At 43.4% G+C, this 23,766-nt stretch overlaps 1 protein-coding gene across 1 annotated transcript in view; it reads left to right on the top strand.

Annotated features, from left to right (window-relative positions):
* The window catches only part of HS6ST2 (heparan sulfate 6-O-sulfotransferase 2), a 122,314-nt gene that overhangs the window by 8,424 nt on the left and 90,124 nt on the right, over window positions 1-23,766 (top strand). The window lies entirely within an intron of this gene.

The following is a 23,766-nucleotide window of genomic DNA, read 5'->3' as shown; positions in this document are numbered from 1 at the left end:
AAGATAATGTTTTTGAATAAGTGGCAATTAGGACCAGCTTTTTTCCTTCTTTCCTGACTTTAGCCTTCTTTCTCAGCTGTTCATGCTTTTAAAGACAGAATCCATTTAAGCTATTATATACAGCTTTGAGTGAAATCTCCTCTTTTTTAGTCTTGAAAAAAATCATTAGTCTTTAGAGGCCTATAAATCATAAGATCCATTAGGGGTGAGACTCAAATCATGTTACTTCTTGCTTCTCAGCTGCTTATCCAGCTCTGAAGGAGCCAAACTTTTGATGTAATATAACTAAATACATACAGCTACGAGGGAGATAATCTTGCGGCGTAAATGATTTTGCACATCTCCATAAAGGCATGAAGAAGAGTAAGCCTTTCGTGAGATCCTTGTAGCAAATGCTCCTAATTTCCCGTAATCAAAAGGATTGTGAAGTTTTGATGCTCTTAGAGGTCGAAGTAGCTGGAAGATCAATTCTGCCATAACTCCATTTTGTTGGCTAAGTTAAAACATTGCAAGGCTCCCAGCAATGGCAATCTGCTTATTCAGAGTGCTGTTTGAACTGTAAGATCCTTCGGCAGACACCCAAATGGAGTGACTAAAGCACTCTCTGCCACTGATTATTTTCTCCGGCCTTCCTTGGGTTCAGAGTAAAGCAACTATTTAAACCCCACTGTTAAGCAAAACAATGTTTCCTTGGTCAGAGCCAGAGAAGCTGCTTTTGAAAGTTCCTTTTTCAGGGTAACTGAGGGGAGAGCATTTCCTTTTGCCTGTGGGAAAGTTAGTCCCTGGAGCAATCCCAAGCTATTCTGAGGTTGCAAGGTTTTTTTTTGTTGTGGGTTCAGAGAAAATTATTTGGAATAAGCTTGTGTCCTGCTTAAGGAAAACCTCACAGGTACTAACTTCCTCATATATTTTGCCAGCAGTTAACTCATCTTGACAGAGACGATGCTGTGGGAGGTCATCCTCCCCTTGGAGAACTTAAATGGGGCTGGAGGTTGGAGGAGGCATCTGTCCCTGCAGCACTTGCAGGAGAGCTGCAGTTTTTGTTCCTCCTGGAACTAATTCCACCAACTGCAGAAGGGGAGGAAGATGGCTGTGTGGCTTCTGCCTTTCACAGAGCTGTTTGTGTTTCTGTGGGGGTGTTGGATCTAATCAGAGCAGTGGTAGCACAGGAAAGGGAGAAGACAAAAGCGCTCAAGGAAATGTCAGACACAACAGGATGTGCCCGCTGGATGGTAGCTGAGTGACTTGCAAAAATGTAAATGGCATAAATTAGTCTTTAATTCCTTTAGTTCTTGTGTGCTGCAAGTCAGTCTCTGGTAAGAGAAAAAGCTTGTGTTGGCATGGTCACCCCATTTTCTCTTTTTCTAAGTGTGCATCTTTAGCCAAAACTTTGGTAGGTTTGGGGTTTTTTACTTTGGTGATTTCCAGTAACTTTAGGTCTTTAGGTTAATAAAATGTGGGGTAGGATTTTTGCTTTCAAATAAAGCTGACTGTAAGGGTCAGTTGGTATTGCTTAAGCTCTGTTAATTTGCAAAACTATCCTGTATTGCCATGCCATTTTAAGTCAGTCCTGCTTCAGATAGACCCCAGGTGAGCCCATAAACATAACTAATGGATTTTGCAAAGTAGAGTTATGAAAGCCTTTTTTCATTCCATTTTCAGAGAAGAAACAGAAAACAAATGAAAAGAGTAGTTGCACCTGCAGCTGCTTCTCCTGAGATGAGCCAGCCTTCTTCTGGCTCACTTTCCATGCTGATAGTTGCATTTTGGATGTCAGCAGTGTTCTGGGTTGGAATATGAGCACTCTCAGAATTTTATGGATAGAGACAACTTCCTCACTGAGTTAGATTTATGGGGTAGTGCTGATAATACCTGCTGGAGATTGGAGCTCACAGCTTGCTAGCAGTGATGCAGAACAGCTGAACAAGAGGGCAGTGGCTAGGGACGAGTTTTGACTGAGGAACAGTTCTGCAAGCTGCTTTATCACCCAGTGTTTTGTGGCATAGTTAATGTGCTATCATGTGCAAGAAGAAATTGCAATTTTGCTAGAAATACAGTCGGCAGAAAATATTGCATGGCAAATGTGTGAGCACTGCCCTCTGTTTGGAATTACTGAGCTCTTTTGTTGCTTGCAAGGATGAGAGTGTGTTAACTATCCTTGCCTGTGAGCATGGCTAAGTGCTTTTGGCCTGGGATTTGGTACAATACAGCTTTTGGAAAAATCTGCCATAAATATTTTAAATTTATTTATTGGGACATTTAAGTGAAGGCACATGATGATGCTGATATTTCTGGAGATGGGATCAGAAGGAGGTTGTGCATCACTAGGTTTAAGAGGCACACAAACAATGTCTTGTCAAGCCTGAACTCTGTTGTGTTAACAAAAGTACTTATATATATTGCTTAAGCACAGACTCAAAGGGTTTAAATTTATTGCTCAGGGCTTTATAGAATACAGATCAGTAATGGTGTCAGCACCTTTTGTTGCCCTGAAGTTTTGTGCTCTGCAGACTTGGGATTCCATGTGTCTTCGCTGTTGTTTGGAATGCCAGCCTTACCCTGCTGTAATTCTCACTTTCTTGTACCTTGGGGCTGGTCAGTGCTGCAGCTGTGTGTGCAGTGAGATGAGCAGAGGGTGTAGGGTCTAGAGACTTGCTGAGACAAGTGAAAGTTGAGATTCCCTGTTACAGGACCCAAAGACATGGGGAGCAGCTTGGGTAAGTTGGTTCATCCATGTGATGTCCATCCTGGCTGGCATATCAGGTTTGGGTTGGGGACCTGGAGAACAAAATCAGCAGCTGTTTCAGACTCTGTGTAACAGCCAGGCCTCTGCAGGAGAAAGCTGTAGGAAGAGATGCCTTTCCTGGGCAGGTTTATTTGAGGGTACAGGCGAAAATGGGAGTTTTAGATCTCTTTTCCATCAGCATCTGAAAGAGCACACTAAAAAGGCCAACTCTGTTTGACCTGAATCCGGACCTCCCGTCAGCCAATCCTTTTTATAAAATTGGTCAGTGTATCAGGCAGCCTAGAGAAAAAAACACAGAAAGGACTTAAGAATAACTGAGCTCATGGTGAGATAAAAATTTCTCAGAGCCTGGATTACGGAAGGATCCGGTTATTTGTAAAATATATAAGCAGATTCTCTGGCTTGGCTGTGGAGGCTCAGCAGTCGTGCTGGAGGATTTGATTGTGTGCTCAGCCCATCCTGCTGCTCTCCCAGGTACAGCTGAGTCTGGAAATTGAGGTTTAAGGCTGATGACAACTTGTGTATTAAATGTTACAAATTAGCTGTACTTTGGAAATTGCAAGGCTTTAAAAGGAATCTAAGACTCTCTTGTTTCTTGTCTAAAGGGTTGGTTTTGCTTTTCCCATCACGTTATGTTATTTTTCTGGAATTAGCAGGACATTTTTGCTTCTGCTTTTACTCATGTATCATCTGATGTCAGGAAGGTGAATTGCTTCCTGCAATAAACCTCTGTATTCATGGAAGAGTTATGGGTATAAAGTGCAGTATCATACTTTATTTTTTCCCCTTACAGTAAAAATACTTAATGTCTTATAAAATGGTCCATCAAGATAAGTGATATTCTGGTCTCTTTACTCTTGTGATTAAAAAATCTTTTTAAGGGTATTTGTATGTCTCAGTACGCGTTGGAGTCCCAGTACTTTCAGTTGTTAATAATGGAGGTTATGGTGGTTAAACCTGAGGTCTGGCACCTCATGATGATGGGTACTCAAGCTGAAATCTGTTCATCAAGAGAAGGTAACACAGTCTGTGAGGTGAGTTGCTCTTTTTTGGCAGCAGGTGTTGCCAAAATGCTTTCTTGTGACTTTCACGTATTCAGCTTCCCCAGAACCTGTTTCCTTATTGAGAACAGCTTTGGGGTGGGAACCTCATCTCCTCCCACCAAACATGGGGCAGACAGAAGTCATTGTACACATGAACATTTTCAACTGGCTTGCCTGTCTAGGACTGTATCTTTTACATGGCTAATCATTTTGGTTACAGCAGAGGACTGGCTTAATTTTTAAGGAAAGGGGAAGCAGGATCTGGGATGCAATATAAAGGCAGGAATTGCAGTTCTGGGCTGCCAGAAGTAATTCTCTTTTTGTGTTTGTGGAAGTTTATGTTGGGCTCTATTACAGGATTTGGGAGATGTGCTTTTTTTTGGATTTTGGTTACTGTAGGATTTATGGAAGCTGAAGGGCATGACACAATGTGCTAGAATAAGTGATCCTAAAATCTGCAGTGTGCTAGCTGGTGGGAGCCAATCTTGGATGTTTGGAGAAGTGAGGAGCAGAAGAGAGGCTTTTTAGCTCATGTGGACGACATCCTTTTATTTTGCAAGTTGTTTTTCATCTTTGCTTGAGCAGCTGAGATGAACCATCCCTTTCTGTTAAGGACAAAAGCAAACCCCTTCACTTCAGTGCAGGTACCAGGGCTGGGATGTGCTGCAGTCACTTATTGCATCACTTGGCTTTGATCCTTGGTTGTGGTGTAGGAGTGCACAGTACAACTCAGGAAGGTGTAGTGGTGAAGTGTTTTCAAGTCCCTGGTCTAGACTGACGCCTGTGTTGCTGAGATCACTCCAGGCTGCAGTGCTGTTGAGCTCTTTGGGGTCACCTGCAGCAGTCACATCCCAGCCACCTCCTCCCCACCTCCTGCTCCCCCTCCACAGGTGACCCCCAGGCAGGGGGACTGGAGGAAAACTTTCTGGGAGGAATGTCAAAAAGCTGTCTGTTCCCTCCTAGCTTGAAGATTGGGATTCTCTTATGGCCTTTTATTTTTTACACAGTTTCTGTGTTAAATGAGCAGCCTTTTTGCAAGCTCCACTGCTCCTTGGGCTGGGAGCAGGGTATCTGCCTAGCAGAGGTTTTGTGGTAAAATTTATTGTGCTGTACTTGAACACTAACCTGAATGGTTTTTCCCCTTCTCTCTATAAACAAGTTTTTTTCTTTCTTTTTTTTTTCCCCACTAATGGAAAATTTCAACTTGTCCTCCACTTAACCACAGTTCAAGCTTTTCCAGGAAAATGGAATGAATCAGTAATGCTTCCCTCTTCTGCTTCTTGTATGCTTAGCTAATTGTATTATTTTTATTGTGGTTTTGATTGCATAAAGGTCTTCCTCTGGCATCATTTTCTCCAAAAGAGAGGACAGGCAAGATCTCTAATGTGGTGCCTCTCCCTCAGAAGCTGTGTTATCCCCAGACCTTCAGAGTTTGGAGGTCACAGCTTTAGGAAGAGGCTGAATCTGAACAAGGACAGACAATTCTTACAGCGTGTTGTTCTGCTGTGGACTGAGGGATTTTGATTCAAGTGATGTGCAGGGATGAGCATCAGGGAGCACAGGATGACTTTGAGCTTATCCTTTGGCAGCAGGGAGAGGCAGCTTCAATCCACAGCTCCCAGGCAGCCTCTTGGTGCTCCTTGTCTCCTTTGCTGTTATTCACTCTCCTTGCAGATCCCAGCACAGTCCTAGAGGTTTGTTCTTAATTGTTTCACCTTTCACATAGACTTGATACTCTCTAGATTGATGTCTTGAAGCATGGCTTTAAAAATCAAATAGCAAATGACTGCACTCTAATGGATGTTACTGCACTAGACATTATGTTTTAGAAGTCACTGTGGTTAAGTGGAGTATCTCTGGAATCTTGTTTTTATCAAGACATTTATGTTGCCCTCTAATTTTTGTGGAGAGTCGTTTAGACGTTTTCCAGATTAGCGCATAATGGAACTGCTAGCTATAAATGTTCAGAGGAATCCATTACACATGCTGATTTAGTGGTTAGTCACAATTACTTTGAAGCTAGTGTCAAATTTAACACCAACCTTCAAAACCACGTATTGTGAAACCTGGTCATCATTCCGATGAGATGTTCCTCCAACCTCCCTGAAAAGAAAAAGACATTTTGTACAGCAAGATGTAAAAACAATTTGGAGGGGACAGGGTGATGCTGGAGGAGCAACTCAGTGTAAGGAGCAAACCAGCAGGCAGCTTTTCCCTATAGAGTTTTAGCCTTTTTCTTTCTGCTTAATTAAAGTCCAGAAGATTGGTGGTGGCAGTGGGTTGGTGTGCTTATTTCCATTCCTCCTGGAGAAGGCACCATAGGCTGTGGGGCTGTAGTGCTGTAGTTAATAATTAGGGCAACTTTTGCATGACACAAGCACCAACAGGCATTTTCACTTACCGTAACTCTATATAGGTGTGGGTTTAAAAATCAAATAGTGTCTGGTTTAACCACAGCCCACGAATGGAACCTGTTGCCTCTGTTTTGCTTTCGAAACACCACCTTTTCCCTGAGATAACTCCCTGCTTGTTGCATGTTCCTGCATCCCACACAGTGGGAGTTGTGTGCAGTGTCTTGATCTGTACCTTCTCTGACCTCCTGGGGTGGGAATTATTGCTCTGAATTAGTGACCTGCATTTTGCAGGGTGTTGTTTGCTGAGGAGAGGCTTACGACCTGCAGGGCTCTGTGTTTCCTTGCTCTCAGCGTGTGAGTTGAAAGTGAGTTCATCTGAAGGTTGTTGTAGCACTCTGTCTTGGGTTTTAAGCCCAGGGTGGAGGTTGTCAAAATGAAATTAACCTGAGATTTAGAGGATGAGCAAATAAATTCCATTGAATTGGTGCATCTTAGAGCCTCAGAACAAAATTGGGCTTAAGGGATGAGCTTGTGCCGTTGGGCAGCCTGAAACTCTTTGGTTACCTTTACTGTCTGAGAATGTTTGTTTCCACAGTGGCTAATGCTAGAGATGCCCACAGGACACCTGAAAGTGCTTCACTGTCAATATTTGAATAGCAATGATTTAATAGCACATTCAAAAAGAACATTATTTGGTATTGTTAAGACTTGGCCTTAGTTGGGAGTTTCTTCTTGATACCTGGAGGAGATATTGAAATTCTAAGTTTGTGCAAGCTTGAAAGGGTCAGTGCTCTGATCGATAGCTGAGTTTACTAGTAAAGCTTTCAAAAATGCATAGGAATTTTTAGCTAATTCAGGTCAGGTCCCCCTTCTTACCAGTTGCCCAGGCATTAGAACGGTTTAAGACCTGTTGAACACACAGATCATGTAACCCTTTCATTCCCTTGGGTTTAGGACATTTGTTTTGTTCATGAGCACAAGGTAAGCTTTTAGAAGAGGTAACATTAGAGCACTTCAGTTCTGTTTTGAAATGAAGTTTTCTGGGAGTTAACAGCAAGGTTGCAGAGAGTTTGAACTACCTGGGGAAGGAGTTTGTACTGGCTGTTACGCCTCTGGCAGCTCATCCTCAGCTTGCTCCTGGAGGCATCCACAGGGCATTGAAAATGTCAAAGCAGACGCTGTGCCCTGGGGTGCTGCCAGGTCTGATCTTGATTTGATCTCCAGAGCTGCCCAGTCTGGCTGCTGCAGAGCTGAAATCTGTGGACTCCCCGTCGTGTGTGCCCTGAACTTGGCAGGGGTGCTGCTTTCATGGCCCAACTCGTCCCTATTAGAGACAAAGGTGCTCATCCTGTTGATTGCATGAAGAGCCCCCTTCCCTGGAGAGGATGCCTGCCAGGAAGGGAGATAATTCATGCCCTGCATCAGCTCTGTCTTAAATTGGTTGAAGAACAGGATCCGGTTAGCTTTAATGATAAGAGCCAGGATTTTGCAGTGTCAGCTCTTTTCCACAGGGTTAATGCTGGGACCACAAAACTCATAGGAGTTGTATGATGGGATGAGAGGTTAAAAGCCAATGTAATACCCACAAAATGCTCCAGCCTTACAAGGAAATGTCACTGCATCCTCCTTGGATACTCATAATTAGTAATTCCTGATTTGCCCTGGTGCTTTAGAGGAGTCTGCTGGGAGGACTGTGAGTCCAAGTCAGCTGTGAGCTGCACTTGGCTGCCTGGTTAGGGCTGTTAAGCCAGCATGCTGTTTCTGACATTGTTTGTTTTTAGAACTGGGTTTCCACGTCTTGCTTTAACTGTTATCATTAGCAATTTGCTGGGCTTTATTTTGGTGATGGGAGAGCACTTAGTGATCTCTGAAGCATTTGGAAGTGCAGCAATGTATGGCAGTGACAGTGCATAAACCAGAATGATAGTATTGCTTTCTAAGTGTATTTTTTAAACTCTGTTTTTTCTTTAAAACTAATTCTTCTGGCAACTCAACTGAGCATATGTATCATTGCTAACGTTTTCTTAAAATCAAATCTGGTACATACAGTTTTTTAGCTGTTGCTTTTAGAAGACTAATTCCTTTTTTTCTTCCCCAGTAGACTGCGTTCATCCCGCTCTCATGACTTTTTTCCTGTTTAATTGCTTTAGTATTGCGTTGAGTTCTGCTTTCACTTTTTAATTGGCAATCCTATTGTGTCCAAGGTGAAAGAAAGGGAATTTCACCGTGGAATTGAAGGCAGAGCTTTGGACCACTGAGTTTTCATTTAATGAGGAAGGTACTTAGTACTTCTCTTCAAACTGTACCTATTACACCAATAAGTGGTGTGTGCTTAAGGGAAGTCTATCAGATATATAATACACACTTAATACTCTCTGAAGAATGATAAATTAGGGCATTGATAGCAACTAATCAAGACTTTGTGCCATGGTGCAGCCAAGGAGCAAGGTTGGTACCAGTGTCACGGAAGGTGTGGGCAGCCATGGGTGGTAGGGATGTGGAGCCTTTGCTTCCCTGGCTCTCAGGTGGGTGAGTGGAAAGGGTCATCACCTTGACTGATGGATGGCTCTGTGCCCTCTTCTGTGCCCATGGGCTTTGCATGGCAAGCTGGGCAGCCTCCCCTTACTACTGCAGTAAAATGGTATCATTAAGATTATTTCAAGGTTAGAAATTTCTTCTTCTCAATAGGTTGAGATACCCCTGATGCCCTTATATTCCTCCTGTATGAATGCTTGGATGCAGCTTTCATGCATTTTCTTTCTACTGGCTGCTCTGAGAGCTGGCTCACTGTGGAGCTACACCTGACACTGGGCAGCAGAGCTGCTCAGACTTCTGGCCCTGGGTCCTGTTTAAACCACTCAGCCAATTTTGTTAGAAGATGAGCACTTCAGCTCTGCTGAGTTAGTGTATAAATAGCTTTTGTTATAGCAGTTCAGCCTCTATAAATGCTGTAATGTCTTGTCTGTGATGGTTCCTGCACTTAACATTTTAGGGTTCTTAGGGTATGGCACAGACTACTATTGATCGCTCCTTATAGGTGCCTGTAGTTAGCATAAAACAGGAAAGTACAACTTCAGTTGTGGGCACTTATAAATATCGTGGAGCAGCCAGGAAGCCTTGGAAGGCACAGTTTGTGCCCCTTGGTGTGGGATGTGAGCTCAGGTCATCCCAGCTCCTGGACCAGGGAGTTCAGAGCCAAACCCTCCAGCCCTGCCACCAGCAAGCACTGTGCACCTGGAGCTCACTGCCTGGGTAAGGAGGCATGAAGGAACAGCAAAGCAAGTTGTACTTTTGCATAATAACTACGAGTCTCATCCTGCCACCTGCCCAGGCATTGTGGCTTTGAGGTCACATTGATGCAAATATGCTGTGCTGAGTGCAGGGAGAGCATCTTTCCTGCTACTTCACCCTTTTGAAATGCACACCACATGGTCCTGGAATTCAGCTTAATCAGAGGCAGGAATGTTTGTACCAAGATTGGCTGATGTATTTATTTTACCCAGGATTAATTTATAAACTCTATCTCTACCTGGAGAAGTTTGATTAGCATTATAAATCTAACGTGCAATGGATACTGAAGGAACTTGAGCTTTAAAAAAAAAGGAGATGGGAAATTAGAGGGAGAAATCGGAGATAAATTGCAAGGCTGCCTATGGTCCTGGAGGAGCTGGATAAGGTTATGTCTGCTGAAAAAATGGAGCCTGTGTGGAATTTACTTGTTTTATTTATTACAGTTATTCAAAACATACTTAACCCAGCATCTGTCCTGCAAGCCAGATGTCTGTCAAATCCTTGGCCAAGCTTCTCGTGGCCACCCTGCAAACATTAATAGAGCTGCTGATTGCAGAATTTATTTCTACAAAGTCCATAACACTGTGATTTTCCTCCAAGGGCAGACAAATGGCTTAGGGGAAAAAGGGAGATCTTTTCCTGGAGAGTGGTGACCAGTATTGATAAAGTTCATTATTGAAATGGTTTTTAACTGCAGACCTGTTTGAGGGCAGGGGATATTTCTATAGAATAAGAAATTTTTGGGGGTTATTGCCACAGTGTTGATTCTTGCAGTTGCCTCTAGGATTTGACAGTCATTGGAGAAGGTACTGGTCTGATTATTTTTGTTTGCTTTCCCAGCTGTTGCACACTACATGCTAAATGGGTCTTGTAGCCTAAATGGATGCAGCACGTGGATGAAAGAAGACAGCTAGAGAGAGAGAGAGAGAGGAAGAAGTGAGGAAATATTTCATGAGGCAGTTGAAGTGAATGATACTGCTGATTGGTGAGGTGGCAGGTGGCCATCTGCTCGCTCTCTGCATCCCTTCCAGCTGACCTTAGCTTTGTTCTTGGTGAGTTTCTCCTAGGGCCCGTCACTATGGAGAGGGAAGACATTCACCACAAACAGATTCACAGGAGGTCACTGCTTTGTCTCAGACCTCATCTCTCTGTAGCAGGTTGCTGAAGCCACCCTCGCATCATCTGTCCTTATCCCGGAGCAAACGTTAATGGCCCCAGTGTGTCTCTGCTGCTGACGCAGGCAGAGGGTCCTTGAAAGCCAGGCAGTGACAGTGCAGAGCTGGCATTTTCCACTGGGTCTGCTAATTAATTAAGGTTACATGTCCCAGCTATTGCTTTGGCCGTAGCTTTTCTCCATTAAGCAAACAGTGAACTGCCAGGGAAGGGAAGAGCAGTTCTCCCTTCCACAGAGAACCATCATGACACTGGGGTGGTCAAAGGATGCTGTTGAGCTGTGGGTACAACAGCCTGTTGATAAAGCAGTATCCTTTACTGCTTCATATAGGAAAATTTGGGTTATGTGGCAAGAAACTCTGCATGCTGGAGTGTTCCCTGATTTTTCTAAGGGTCTGCTATGGTGAAGGCTTGCTGGAGAGCAAGGTGTTACCAGCTAAGCTAGCTGGGTTCGTGCTGGAAGAGCTGAGGAAGCAGGCTTCAGTATTTTTAAATAAGCAATCATTGCCTTGCTTTAAAAAAAAATAATTCTTTTAATCAAGACTTATTGTTAATGTGGAGGACATTCCAGTGCAGAGTACGTCACCGCTGCAATTGTCTAGACAGGTTACCCGTGTCCCTGTGAAGCAACCTCATTATTTATTTATAGTTATTTATTATAATAAATGTGATTGCCTGCAGTAAGACGCGAACTCCACCGAGTCATATTTCAGATCTCACAGCTGTGTTAGTTGAGTTTTCAGAATAAATAAAATGTTTGCAGCTGCAAATAGAGCAGCCTCTTTGATTCTCATGTGGCTCCAGTTGGTGCTGTTCCTGGTAAAGGTACAAGAGGAGGAGATGCTCCGTTTTAGAGAGGAGCAGGAGGCATCCTTTAAGTCTCCACACACTACCTGACCTTGAATGATGCCCTTGTGGGGTACAGGAGCTGGTGGAACTTGCTGTCATTGCTGACCTCAGCAGGGCTAGGGTGGTTCCTCAGGTGCTGCATTTAAATGCTTTTGGTGGAAAACATGCAGTCTGTACAAGAAAATGGAGTCTTTATGGGTTTGGTGTATTACCACAGGGATCATGTTCTCTGCTGCAGGCCCATTGACTTTGGTAGAGTTACTTAAGGTTTGCTTCTCTCAGAGGCTATGATGAAAACTTGGTGTTTTTTCCCCGGAGTTTTGTTGTGTGGCAGGAGCTTGCCAGCATCCCAACAACTCCAGTTTTCTGGAAGAAACCAGAGGCTTGCAGGTGTCTGACTTCTGTCCAAAGGGAATGACTTCCTTTTTGACCATTTACCCAGAATCTGGAGTTCTCTGAGCTGTCTGGCTCAGAGGAGGAGGTTGTCAGTGGAGCTGGAGGTGAACTCAGGAGAGAACTGACTAGAGGGAACAGTTTTCTTGCTCATCCTTTCTGATTGGTGTTCAACCTAGAAATGGTCCTTGCTTTTTCTCCCCTTGGATTCTTGGGTCGGCATCTTCTGGGAGTGCTTTGGCTGTTCTTCTGGTTGTTAAGCCTCTTTCAGAAGCTTTGCAGAGCTCCTCTGTGTGGATTCCACTAAGTTTTGGATGTGTACTAGTTGCATGTGCCTTGTCCTCTGAGTATATTGTGATTACTTCAACTCCTTGGCTCTAGGGACAAATATTTATCCTAAATGAGGTTTATCCATCACACCTATCTGTTTGGTGAGGTGGGGCCCAAGCCATATGCAGAAGAGAACCTTGTACACTGCCAAAGAATGGTGGAAAGCTTATCCAGTGGTGTATTTTATATATATTCTGACTGGCAGGATTATGTGTAGCAGATTTGTGCTGGTAAGGTTGGTCTGATGGCAAAATCTGGTCAAAATGGTTGAGCTTGGCTAGATGTATGTTTTCTTTCCTATAGAACTTAATTTTATTAAAGTATGAAAGAACATTAGGTTTGGCATTTTATGAAATGACTTGAGGGAATTGAAGTTAGTTGTTCCCTGTAGCATTTGATAAAATACACAAAGGCCAGAAGGAATGAATGATTCACGTCTCGACTGTCAGCCGTGGTGGAAAAATGAGGTGAAGCTGGATTCGTGATATAAAAATCTGTTCATCAGCACTGGAACTTGTCAAAACATAATTTCATCTTGTTAATTTTAGTGAGTTATTGACTCAAAAGTAAATCATAAAGATTTGTAGAAGGAGAGCAAAACGGTGTTTTACAGTGAGTGCGTATTTTTAGCTTGATTTTTTTTTTTTCCCCCAAAGGAAGATTTCATAAAACTTCCCGCTGTTATAAAGTTAACATGTTCTTGCTCCAATAACGCCTGCCTGATTGCAAAATTTGAGGTTTAATCATGCACCATCAAATTCTATTTTCAAATTTAGAGTTAAAACAGTCTTTCAAGCTTAAGTTAACGTGCTCACTTTCATTTCAGTGCACATAGTGGCAGATAATTATTGTGTGTGCTGTATTTCTCTCATTAATAGGTTAGTATTACAGCTTCTGCCAGACCACAAATAATTAAGGGGTACTTCAAGTATGACTTAAAAAAAAAAAAAAAAGTAGTTCTGAGGAATCCTTCACAATGAGGTAATGAGTGTCTGCAGCAGAGACCACATAAATGACTTAATGTGCCCACATCAGCTGATAGTCAAACATAAAACCTGCTCAAGCTTGGTAGCTAATCTCATCCATAGAACTAACTACCTATTCTTCATGGATGTTAACCCAGTTATACTAACATTTTAAGGTAAAAAACCCACAAAAGTGGAAAAATTGCATTTGAAAAGGGAATTACAAATGAGTCTTCCTGCTGTAATTAAACAGACCGTTGATTAAATAGACCTGTGGACTGATTCAGACACTGCTGTTCACAGTGTGCAACTGGTTCTGTTGCTATTGAATCTGGTTGTCCAGCCACCTCCTAAGCAAAAGCTGCTGGGATGGGGACTTTAAAATTTCTGTGTCAGCATGTGCATGCACCAGATGGACTTGTAAGAGAGGGGAAGAAATAGGCTGGCTGTGGGGATGATGTACATGGAGAGGAGTGCTTAGGAAACACTCTTGTATCATTGACTTAGATGAGTTTATGTCTAGCAATACATGCAAGAAGTACAGCATTTTAGGTCTGGAAATTCCTTGAGGATCCCTGGATGAAAAAGACTCTATTGCTATGAATTACTTATAAGTAGTTTTGCAGGAGCCCTGATGAAATAGCAAAAGTTTAGTGGTTTGGGCTGTTCTTGGGCAGCGCAGTTGTGCTGTGACCATCCATCCTCCTCCTGTCTCCAGAAACACTCTACAGTAGAAAATGCATAAGGGTCCAAAAAGTAGTGGAATGTGTAAAAAGTAGTGTTGATCTTCAAAACTGGCTTGGCTGTCCAGGGTCCCTCTGCAATGCTGATTTTTTTCAAGTGGCATTTGCTTTTTTTTTTTTTTTTTTAACTGTTAAAAAGCAGTAAAGTCTTGGGATCTACCTGGTCTTCCCATTTGTTTGGAAGGTGCTCCAAGGTGTGTGATCGTCTCACCTTCAAAATGTTGTCAGTTGATACAGGAGAGCCTGGGACAACCAGATGTTGTGGCAACACCAGCAGAGACCTAAAGGAGCTGGAGGCTCCTGAATATTCTTCTTCTTGAAAGTGTTCTTGTACAAGAAGCAGAGCTGCTTTCCAGGTGCTTTTCTTTAGCTCTGTGGAAAATCTTGCTATGGAGGAAAGCTCAGAGGCTGGTTGTTTTGCTTGGCTTGTGGATGGTGTGGGTGGCTTGGAGGTGGGATTCAGCTCTTTCCAGCAGAATTGGGAGATGGCAGGCAGGAAGAGTGGGAAGGTTTTCGTTCATCTGAAGCCAAACAGCTGGTTGAGTAGAAAATTGGGAATGGAGGAATATATCGATGGAGATGCAGTTGAAATTGCTGGCTCGGAGAAAGACCTTTCTCCTCAGCTCTCTGTGTGGATATCAGCAGGACAAGATATGCTGTAATTGAGTTGTGCCATGAGCTGTCCCTGGGCGGAAGCTGCTGCATGTGGCTGGGTAGGGAAAGGCTGTTCTTTAAATCTTATGCAGAAAGAATCAGCAAACCTTAGTTTCAGGCTGGCTGTGAGGATCTCAAGTGGTTTGTTAAAAGCATGTTTGAGTGTAGAGATGAAGGGAAGATGGAGAAAACAGCTGGAGAGACAAGTGCATCTGAGTCTGGGAGGGAAAAGTCTGTGGAGGGCAAGGGCAATGAGGTGGTGGAGAGCAGAGAGGTGGGCAGAGATGGGCTGGGAGTCACAGGTACATGGAGCCATCACTCTGGGTGCAGTGCTGCTCCCCAGAGCTTTGCATTTCTGGTGACAGTGTGGAAAACTAACGTGTTGTGTTTCCAAAAGGAGCAAAAATTCTAATACTTTGCCACTGAGGATGCAGGGTGCTTTACAAAAAGCTGGAGGAAAAGCAAGTGTTAAACAGTGAGAGTACTTTGACCCACTGATGGTTTTCTGCTTATTCCCTCTCACTGGTTTGCTGAATTTTAGTAGGACTTTAATAAATGACCAAGACAAAGATACGGCGATCAATTTGCCTCGCAGCTACTTGTGAACTGATTTCTGGTGCTGCAGCTGGGGTGGGCAGGCATTAGGAGAAGCAGTCTTTAGCAGAGAGATGCTCTTGGGAAAACCAAATCAACCTCCCTGGCTGTAATTAGTTCCTCCTTCCTATGTCCTGCTTTCAACCTCTGATTAAATTTTGCTTAGTTTAAAAAGGAGGTGGCTTCTAAATGAACTTGATGGTGTGTTAGTGAAACCATTTGGTGTTGGCTGTTTCTGCTTTTCCCTTTAGCAGTGCTGTTGAGACAGATCTGTGATTTCCTGTCTCAGATTCTGCATAGGAGTTGTAGAAGTAGGGGGAACTGTTCACTGCTTTCCTGTTAGCTTCTAACATTCAAGCAAATACCAAATGCAATTTCTGTTTGGCAGGATCTTATATATATATATATGTGTATATATATATATAATCTGTCACAGAAATATTCTTGAATTGCAGGTGAAGAGCTGCAGTAGTAATTTGGGGTGATGCATTTCTCCCTTCTTCTGCTTTTTGGGATTTTTTGGGGGGGTTTGTTGGTTTTTCCTTATTTGGTTTTTTGGTTGGTTTTTGGGTTTTGTTCCCTTGGTGTTAAAATCAATATTGAATAAGTGCTGCTTTGAAAAACAAAAACCTACATTCAAGTGTCCAGAAGCAGTAACCAGCAGACAACAGTTAAAGCAGTCCGAACATGGCTGGGCAGAGGAAGGGGATCATTCATCACACTCCCAGTTCATTAGAGAGATAATGTTTGAGGAAATTAAAGCGTGGTGCAGAACTGCTCAGGGGTGCTTTTCCTGCACCGTGCATATGCTCATGCTTTATTTGCCATTATTCTGCTGTAATGTATGTTTGGCTGCTAGCAAGCACATGAAAATCTAATATCAGGCTCAAACTGTGCCTCCTTTATTTATAAACAGCTTTTCTTTTGCTTTACGCTGATAGAGCATGATACAGAGACATCTTGCCATAGACTATGTCAGTATAAGGTGCCAAAAATGAAGAAACATTTTATGTGATTAAACAACTGAGACGTTCTGACAGATGTTTGCCTGACAGAGTCTGCAGCAAACGCAGCGACGCTCAGATCTGGTTAGTGCTCGTGTGTTTGTGCCCCAAATTCAGGGGGAGGTGTTAACAGCTGGCTGTGTCACACAGGCTCCTGGAACCCCCTCCTGTGTGTTGTACAGCACCTCTGAGTGTGCTTGCTGTGGGTTGTTCCTGGTGCTGAGCTACCTGCACAGTCCTTCCCAGTCCCAGCAGCTTTCTCTCCAGTCTTCCTTTTTCTTAGCATCATCTCTTGTTTTCTGGCTCCTGACTCTGTGTTTCTTTCTTGTACTTCAGGAAGTCTTTGCTGGTTTCAGTGAAGGCTTTTAACATAGATATTGCCAAAATAAAATCACACTGAAAATGCTAGTTCTCACCTCTTGGCTGCAGCTCAACGTCCTTCCACTTTAATTCCCAACCAGATATTTGTGTGCTTTAAGGGCAGTTTATGCTGGGGCTTTGACAGTTTTTGACTATTCAAATAGCTTTAATTTGAAATTTGAATTCAAGATAGTACAGCTATGGCTTTGGAAAAATTGCTGTTGATTATTTTGTGTTCTGACATAGGTGGTAGAAAGGCTCTAAATATTTTGAAGTTGTGTTTGGAGAAGTAATAAAAGTTAATTCAGACCTGTCCAAGCTAATCTGTTTGGCTTTTTTTTTCCTCAGATTAACAGAGCAGGATGGATCTTTTTGTGATGCGTAATCAAGGCAGAAATTTGTTTTGAGTCAGACTGCAAAGGTTTAATCCCCTTCAGGGATTATGGTACGTTTTGCATATTGCCTCCAAGTGACTGTCCAAGCTTTCAATGGGTGCTTTAACCCTGCTGCTATCTGTAGCACTTTGGAAAACATTCATTGATAAAACCAGATTTTACCAACAGCTTTGCAAAGACCTGAAGGAAGGTAGAGATGCCTGGGAGAGCAAGGAGCATTATAGCTCGGGAAGACGTTGTGATTCTGGCAACTGCAGTGATGAAAAAAGGACACCTACCTTGTGTGCCAGAAGTGTGTAAACTCATTTGGCATTGAGTTCAACCCCGAGAGTTAGTGAGTGTTTGCTTTTCCAGGCCAGCTCTCTTCTCATAAGCAGCTGGTTGTGTTGGAGTAAACCAGTCATGGTTTGCCATTAAATTTTAATTAGCTTGCAAATGGTAGTGTGTTACATTATATCTGTTTGGTTTCATCTGCATGGGGTGAAAGGTAGCGTGAAGACTTTATTTGTTGGAGCATGGCTAAGAGGATTAGAAGTGGGTCTGCAAATGGGGAGCTGGGGTGGTGGAGCAGCATCTGCCATAGTACTGCTTATGCCATAAACACTTATTTAAAAGAAACTCTCTCTTTATCCTACTGTGTTTGGGTTGAAGGAAACACATTCCTTTTGACTAGGTTGTGGGAGAATGCTAAATAATTGCTTCATCCTACCAAAGGCACTTGGTGAACAGGGTGGAGAGATAACATAAAGGCTAAATAAGTGTAAATGGTTTAAGTGTTTCTAATTTATGGCACAGCGCTCACAGGGGAATATGCTCAGGAAGACCTGCAGCATGTTTCCTATTGAATGAACGGATTAATGATGGCAAAGTCTGCCATGTTAGGGATGTGTGTGAGGTCACTCCTTGTCTTTGGCCGTAGGAAATACTTCAGCTGGAAAAGCCACCGTTTCCTTGCGGCTGCTTTGGATTCTGCTTTTACAGTTGAGAGAGCAGACTCTTTTTCTGGGATAGTTTTGGAAAATATTTAATTAAGCGGCTCTAATGAGGGGCCATTATAACTGCAAACGGAATTATTGTTATCATCATTTCAGCTGTTAACATTTTAAGGGCAGTTGTTCACAAACTGTTCGGTAATTAGGGCCCAATTCACTGTGGGGAAAATTGGAGCAGGGCTGCTGCTGCAAGTGTAACATGGAAAGGAACGTTTGAAAGGAAGTCATTCTTCACAGGGTGTGCAGTGGACACGTGGACTCATTGCTTTTCAACACAACATGGTCTGCTGTAAGTGCAGATTGCAAAGGTTCAGATCCCAGAGGTGGTGTGTGCTGCTGTGCCATATGCACGATAGGCTTATTCATTCTAACGAGTGCTGCAAAATTGTCATGGTCCTTTTATAGGTGTGCAGAGCAGAGGTTTGGGACAGAACTGCAGAAACTTGTGCTTGAGGCGCAGCTGTTGTAGTGATCACAGTCTGTGGCAGTTCTGCAAACTTAGTGGTATTGTGGTATTAATGGCCAGGTGAGCCTTTGAGCCTCCTAGGAAATTAAACAGCACGAGGAGGGGAAAAGCGCAAATTACCTCTCTGTTCTTGCTAAGAAGCAGCACCTTACACAGCTTGATGCAAATTGTTTCTAGTTAAGGAATGTCTTAAAATGCAACTCCGCAGGGTTGCTGAGCTGTAGCTATAGTTAGAACTGCAACTATAGATAGCATTAAATTTATTTAAGTGCTTATGAAGTGAAGTTTGCCATTTCCTCCAAGACTTATTTTAGAGCAAGTCTAGCGGAATTTTTGAGCAGCTTTGTGCACCTCATGTTCAAGCACGTTTGTACTGCTGAGGCTGGGCAAGAGCTTATGGCTCTGTCAGTGTCTGGCTGAGTGGGTGCTTTGCTTCCTTAGTCTGGTGTGAGATGGTCCTGCAGAAGCTGTGTGATTGTAGCAGCCTTCCTGCTGGTCCTGGCAGGGTGGCAAAGTGTGGCTGGAGCACAGGGCTCTGCTTCCACAGGGATCCATGTCTGGTATTAAAATAACTTGGTGTCAGTCTCCTGTTGGTTCATACCAATTATTGGTATGGATTAGAGCATATTCTGCAACTCTTGATTGGTAGATCCTCTTTCTAAGCAGGGGAGGAAGAGCTTTAGCTCACAAATGGGGCTTGGTGGCAGCACCAAGGAGCTTTGAAAAATGCTGGGTGCCACATCTAAGCCCTGAGACTCTGAATTTTCTTGTATTTACTCCTCTCCAACTTAAGTAAATGAGACTCCTGAGAGCAGATGGTTTACTTTTATTGGATCTGGGCAAGGCTTTTTCTAGGTAGCAGTGGTTTGATCATGGCAGAAGACATGGTAGAAAGTCATTAGTGCTCCAGAAGATGTGTTGTCAAATGGCTGTTGTGGTGGCAGTGGGAGATGAGGTTGTCCCTGTGCAGTGACTCTGTGGAGCACATGACCTATTGTTACAGGACCATCCCTTGGAAAGTGGGTCTAGGGGTTGGGGTCAGGGACCCTAGATGGGTTTCTGGATGGAGAACTGGTTTCCTGCAAGGCCCTGCTGTCCTGCAGAGCAGCTTTTCCAGGAAGTTTTACAGGTAGGAACCACAAATAAATGAGAGTTCTCTTTGGCACCATGTTGCATCTCTCGGAGAGCCAGGCAGTGAAGTGCTGTGTCATTTTGGTGAAAAATGGTGTTTTTCCGAGGGAAGGGGTACACATCTCCTGCCCTGGACAGCAGCTCATGCAGAGAGAATTAGAGATGCCTTCAGAGATCTGTGAGCCAGCCAAGGACAGTGGTAGCCCCAGGAGGTGTGCTGGGGTACAGAGGGAGCTGGTGCTGCTCTGCTTGCTTGCAGGCTCCTTCCTGGAGCTAAGGCAGGGATATATCTAGCAGTGAACTGAAAAACCTGTTCGGGTTAACGTTTCCCATCCAGGGAATACCCTAGAACTGAAATACCCTAGAGTACATACCCTACAGCTGAAATCTTGCTTTGCCTGCAGGATAGAGTCAGGATAGACAAAGCCATCTCGTGTGAGAGCTCCTCCACTGATGTACTGCAAGGAACAAGCCCAGATTTCCAGCTCTGGAGAAACTGATGCTTTTTTCCATTCCCATCCTAAGCAATCTGCTAGCAAAGGAATTTATGATAATGAAAATATTTTTTGTGCGAAGTGCAGTAGCATAGAGCAATAAAACCCCATAATTGCAGCAGGAATATTCCACGTTAAACCAAACTATCAATTATAGTTTGCACAGAGGTTTGCTAGACTAAAAAGGTGGTGCTTTCATGTGAAAAAATATTCATTATCTTCTTTCAAACACACCTTAATTGCCAACATCAAAATTATTAATTAAGCAATACATCTTGCAAAACTGGATTGGCTCATCCAGTGCATGTGGAGTGTAGTAGGAAAGGTGTAGAGAGCATACAAGTCCCTGGATCCTTGCGAGGGAAAGCTGTCAATGAAGTCTGTACTCAGAGTTGATTTTATGGCAAACATAATTTTTTGGGGTGCAGTGTACTTAACTTTGGCTGCAAAACTGTTACAGAAACAGTGACAAATTCTTCAGCCAGTCCTTTTCCTAAGGTTCCCTGCCTGGCAAACTCACTGGTCCTGCAGCCAGCTCTGGGAGTGGCTGAGCACAGCTACTGCCAGACCTCCCTGTCCCTGGGGCTTAGCCCAAGGTGGTCCAGGTGCCCCAAAATGAAATTTAGAAACATCCGTAATAACTGTAGTTGGAGCAAGAAAAGGCAAGGAAGGAGTCTGGGTTCTGTTTTGCTTGTCTGTCCCCAGTTGTACCTGTGCTGCTGGTTTCCAGTTGCTTCCAGTGCTGTTATGAAAAGAGCAACTGCTTTGAAGAACAGAGCTATCCTGCTTGAGGCATTCTGTATTTCCAAGCTAGCAGAGGCTTTGGATAAAATTCAATTTTAAGATTGCCGGTTGAGACCTGGAAATTTAATTTCTTTAGCTTCTGGTAGCTCAGTCCTTGCTCAAAAATGACTTTTCTGTCTAATATGGTTGGTCAGCATCATATCTGATTATTGCAAGGAGAATCTCAGACCAGCTCTGTTGTGTATCAGATGCTTGTTTTTATCTTTCTGTTTTCCTTCTCCTTTGTTTTATTACTCAGGAACATCCCCAAATTAATGGTGAAAAGCCGTCACACAGCATGGTCCTCACGCTTACAGGTGAGACTTGAGAGTACAGCTGGATCTGTGGGTATCCAGCTTACACTGAGCCAACCAGACCTTTCCTCTCCAGGCACCTCAGTGCTCCCTCCCTGGGCAGAAACTCCCCTCGCTCTTTGTTGATGTGCTTAAAGCCCTTTCTGTGCTTGACCCTCATTTTGTTACATGTGTGAACTTGCAATGATAACGATGAATCAGTTTTTTTCCTCTGTGTATGATTTTAGAGAATGATATTATCTTCTGTTTCCCACTAGCTCTGAAGGAAACTATGCCTCTAAAGTATTTGTCTCATCAATTTGCAAAGACATCTTTATTGCCCGTGGTGGATCATAAAGGCTGCTTTCCAGTGTGATGTTTACTGTAAAAGCTAATGAAGACATCATTGCTTTCTGTGGCATCTTGCTGCTTGTTCTTCAGCAAGAGTGATTGACTTCTTGTTGTGGCTGTATTTTAGCTTCTAGGTGTGTGTTTTAATGATTTTTTTTCTTCTCAGGTTGTTGATGGCAGAGTTGGCAGATTGGACAAAGGCAGCATTGTGTAAACTGGCAGGGCTTGCAGCAGGCAGGGAGGATATCTGAGTGCTCTCTTTGCTTTCCAGGTTTTCTTTGCATAAGAAAAGTGCTATTGTGTGTATCACTTAAAATTAGATATTTAACAATTTTTTTTAAGATTTTTCTCTGCCACATCTCGGTGCAGGTAGGGTGTTCCCCATTACACTTTTATGACTATAGATTTTTCACTTCGCATTCTCAAGAGCATGGGAACGTGATTAATGTAAAAGTTTGTCAAACAGCATTAATCACTGTTGATTTCCTATCGATTCCTGCCCTCCCTTTTCCCAGAGAGCCACTGTGCTTGTGCTGGCCGGTCAACTTCTGTGCAGTGAATAAAATCTTACACCTTTCTTGGTGCCCTCTTGCCCTGTGTTTTAAAGGAGTACTGTGAAGAGCCAGGGAACTGCTCCTGTGGGATTATTGGATAGCTTTAGCCACAGTGGAGAGAAATAATGGGAGGAGAGAATAAGCATATTCTACTTGATGCTGTTGCTTTGCTGCCACATGCACTAAACTGCATGCAAGACAAGTGGTTTTACATCTAATATATATTTTCAGCTGGGGTGGCCTTTGTGAGACATAAGTGACATAAGGTGAACAAACTGCTTATTAAGGTAAGACAATGAAGGCCCAATTTTAAAAGGTTAAGATGTACTAGAAAGTATCAGAGCATCCTCCAAGTCATTAATGCTGTACAGAATGCACAGCATGTGGTATTTTGAAAGGCCACTGTAACCTTTTCAAGCATGAAGCATGCTAAAAGGAATCTATTTCCTTACTGCCTTGAAAAGGGAAATCAGTCTTAAAAAGCCTTAGTTTCTATTTGTTTAAAAAAAGAAACAAATTTGGTGCATAAAGAGAGAGGGAGGATCCTAAAAACTAAGTGAGCAGTGAGCTGTCTGCAGCACGGGAGCAGCCCTGGAAATCAGTAAGTGATGTGAGATGAGGAACTTTATTTATTAAAGAGAAAAATATTCTCACTGTTGTATTTCACACCCAAATTCTTACCTGTGTTTTAAACTTTGCATGAGCTTGGTTTTGGCTCTCTCCAGAGCAGCAGAATGGTTAGATGAGTGTATGGTGGGGGATCTCTGCACTTGTTTGCAGTGGGGAGGAGGCTGCAGAGTGGAGCAGGAAGGGGCAGCTTCACCCATCCTTTGTGTTGATGATGTCCTGGGCTTCAGAATCAAGTATTCAAACAGCAGTTAGTTCAGTTAGGGGAAAAAAAAATAATTCAGCAGGCAAGTCTTCAGGCAAACAAGCTACAAAGACATGAAAAGGGTTTGTGTATTCCATGAAGCTTTTCTGGTCCTTTGAGTTAGTGTGTTTGGTCTTATCTAAAGGACAACAGCTCCCTGCAGAGCCAGGCTTGCTGTCCTGTGCTGTCACACAGCAGCACCACTGTCTCCACCCAGCAGGTCTCTGTGCTTCCAAACCTGGCACATGGCATTACCTGCCAGCACCTGAGAGCAGGAGCAGCCCATTCCCTCCTGCCCCAGGGGTGCTGCAGCCATGTGTTCATCCACTAAGTGTCTTGGGGCAGCAAGATAAACAGTGATGGACCTGCTGCCCCACTTCAGATTTGTTATCACGAGTTGGGCAAGACCACATTTCAAAGTGCTGTGGAAGTCCAGTCGTACCTCCTCCTAGCATGGTACAACTTGAGGACTGTTTTTCAGGAATATTGTTCCCCAGCCTGCTTTGCATTTTAACAGAGAAGGTTGTGAAGCATTAACAAACCTCCTGAGACTTGAGGAAGCCCGCAGGTTGGCTTTTGCTGAAGTCAACTTGCCTGTTAGGTGCCTGTGCTGCGTTGAAGCAGCTGGGCTTTGCAGCAGGCATCTTGCTTTTGTTGCTGAGAAGGTCTTCGTGAAACAAATTAACCAGATGCAAGTTCTGACTTAAGCCCACTGGGAACTGGGAAGATAACAGACCATCTAGCCATAAGTTAAATATGAACACTATGAAAGAACAATGTAAGTGCTGCTTGTAGTCTGTCCTTGGCATCTGTTGGCTAAATGGCCTCTTCAAATATACACTAGAGCTCCAACTTTGCTTGCTGTAGCTAAGCTCCTGATTGCAGGATGCTTTTTACTCCTGACTATTCAGCCTTTGACTCTTGCAGTGTCAGTGGA

The sequence above is a fragment of the Lichenostomus cassidix genome, chromosome 4A (assembly GCF_008360975.1).
Source record: "Lichenostomus cassidix isolate B80296 chromosome 4A, HeHo_3.0, whole genome shotgun sequence".
NCBI lineage: Eukaryota > Metazoa > Chordata > Aves > Passeriformes > Meliphagidae > Lichenostomus > Lichenostomus cassidix.
Note: the sequence above shows the minus strand (reverse complement) of the source record. Positions and strands in the feature narration are given on the sequence as shown.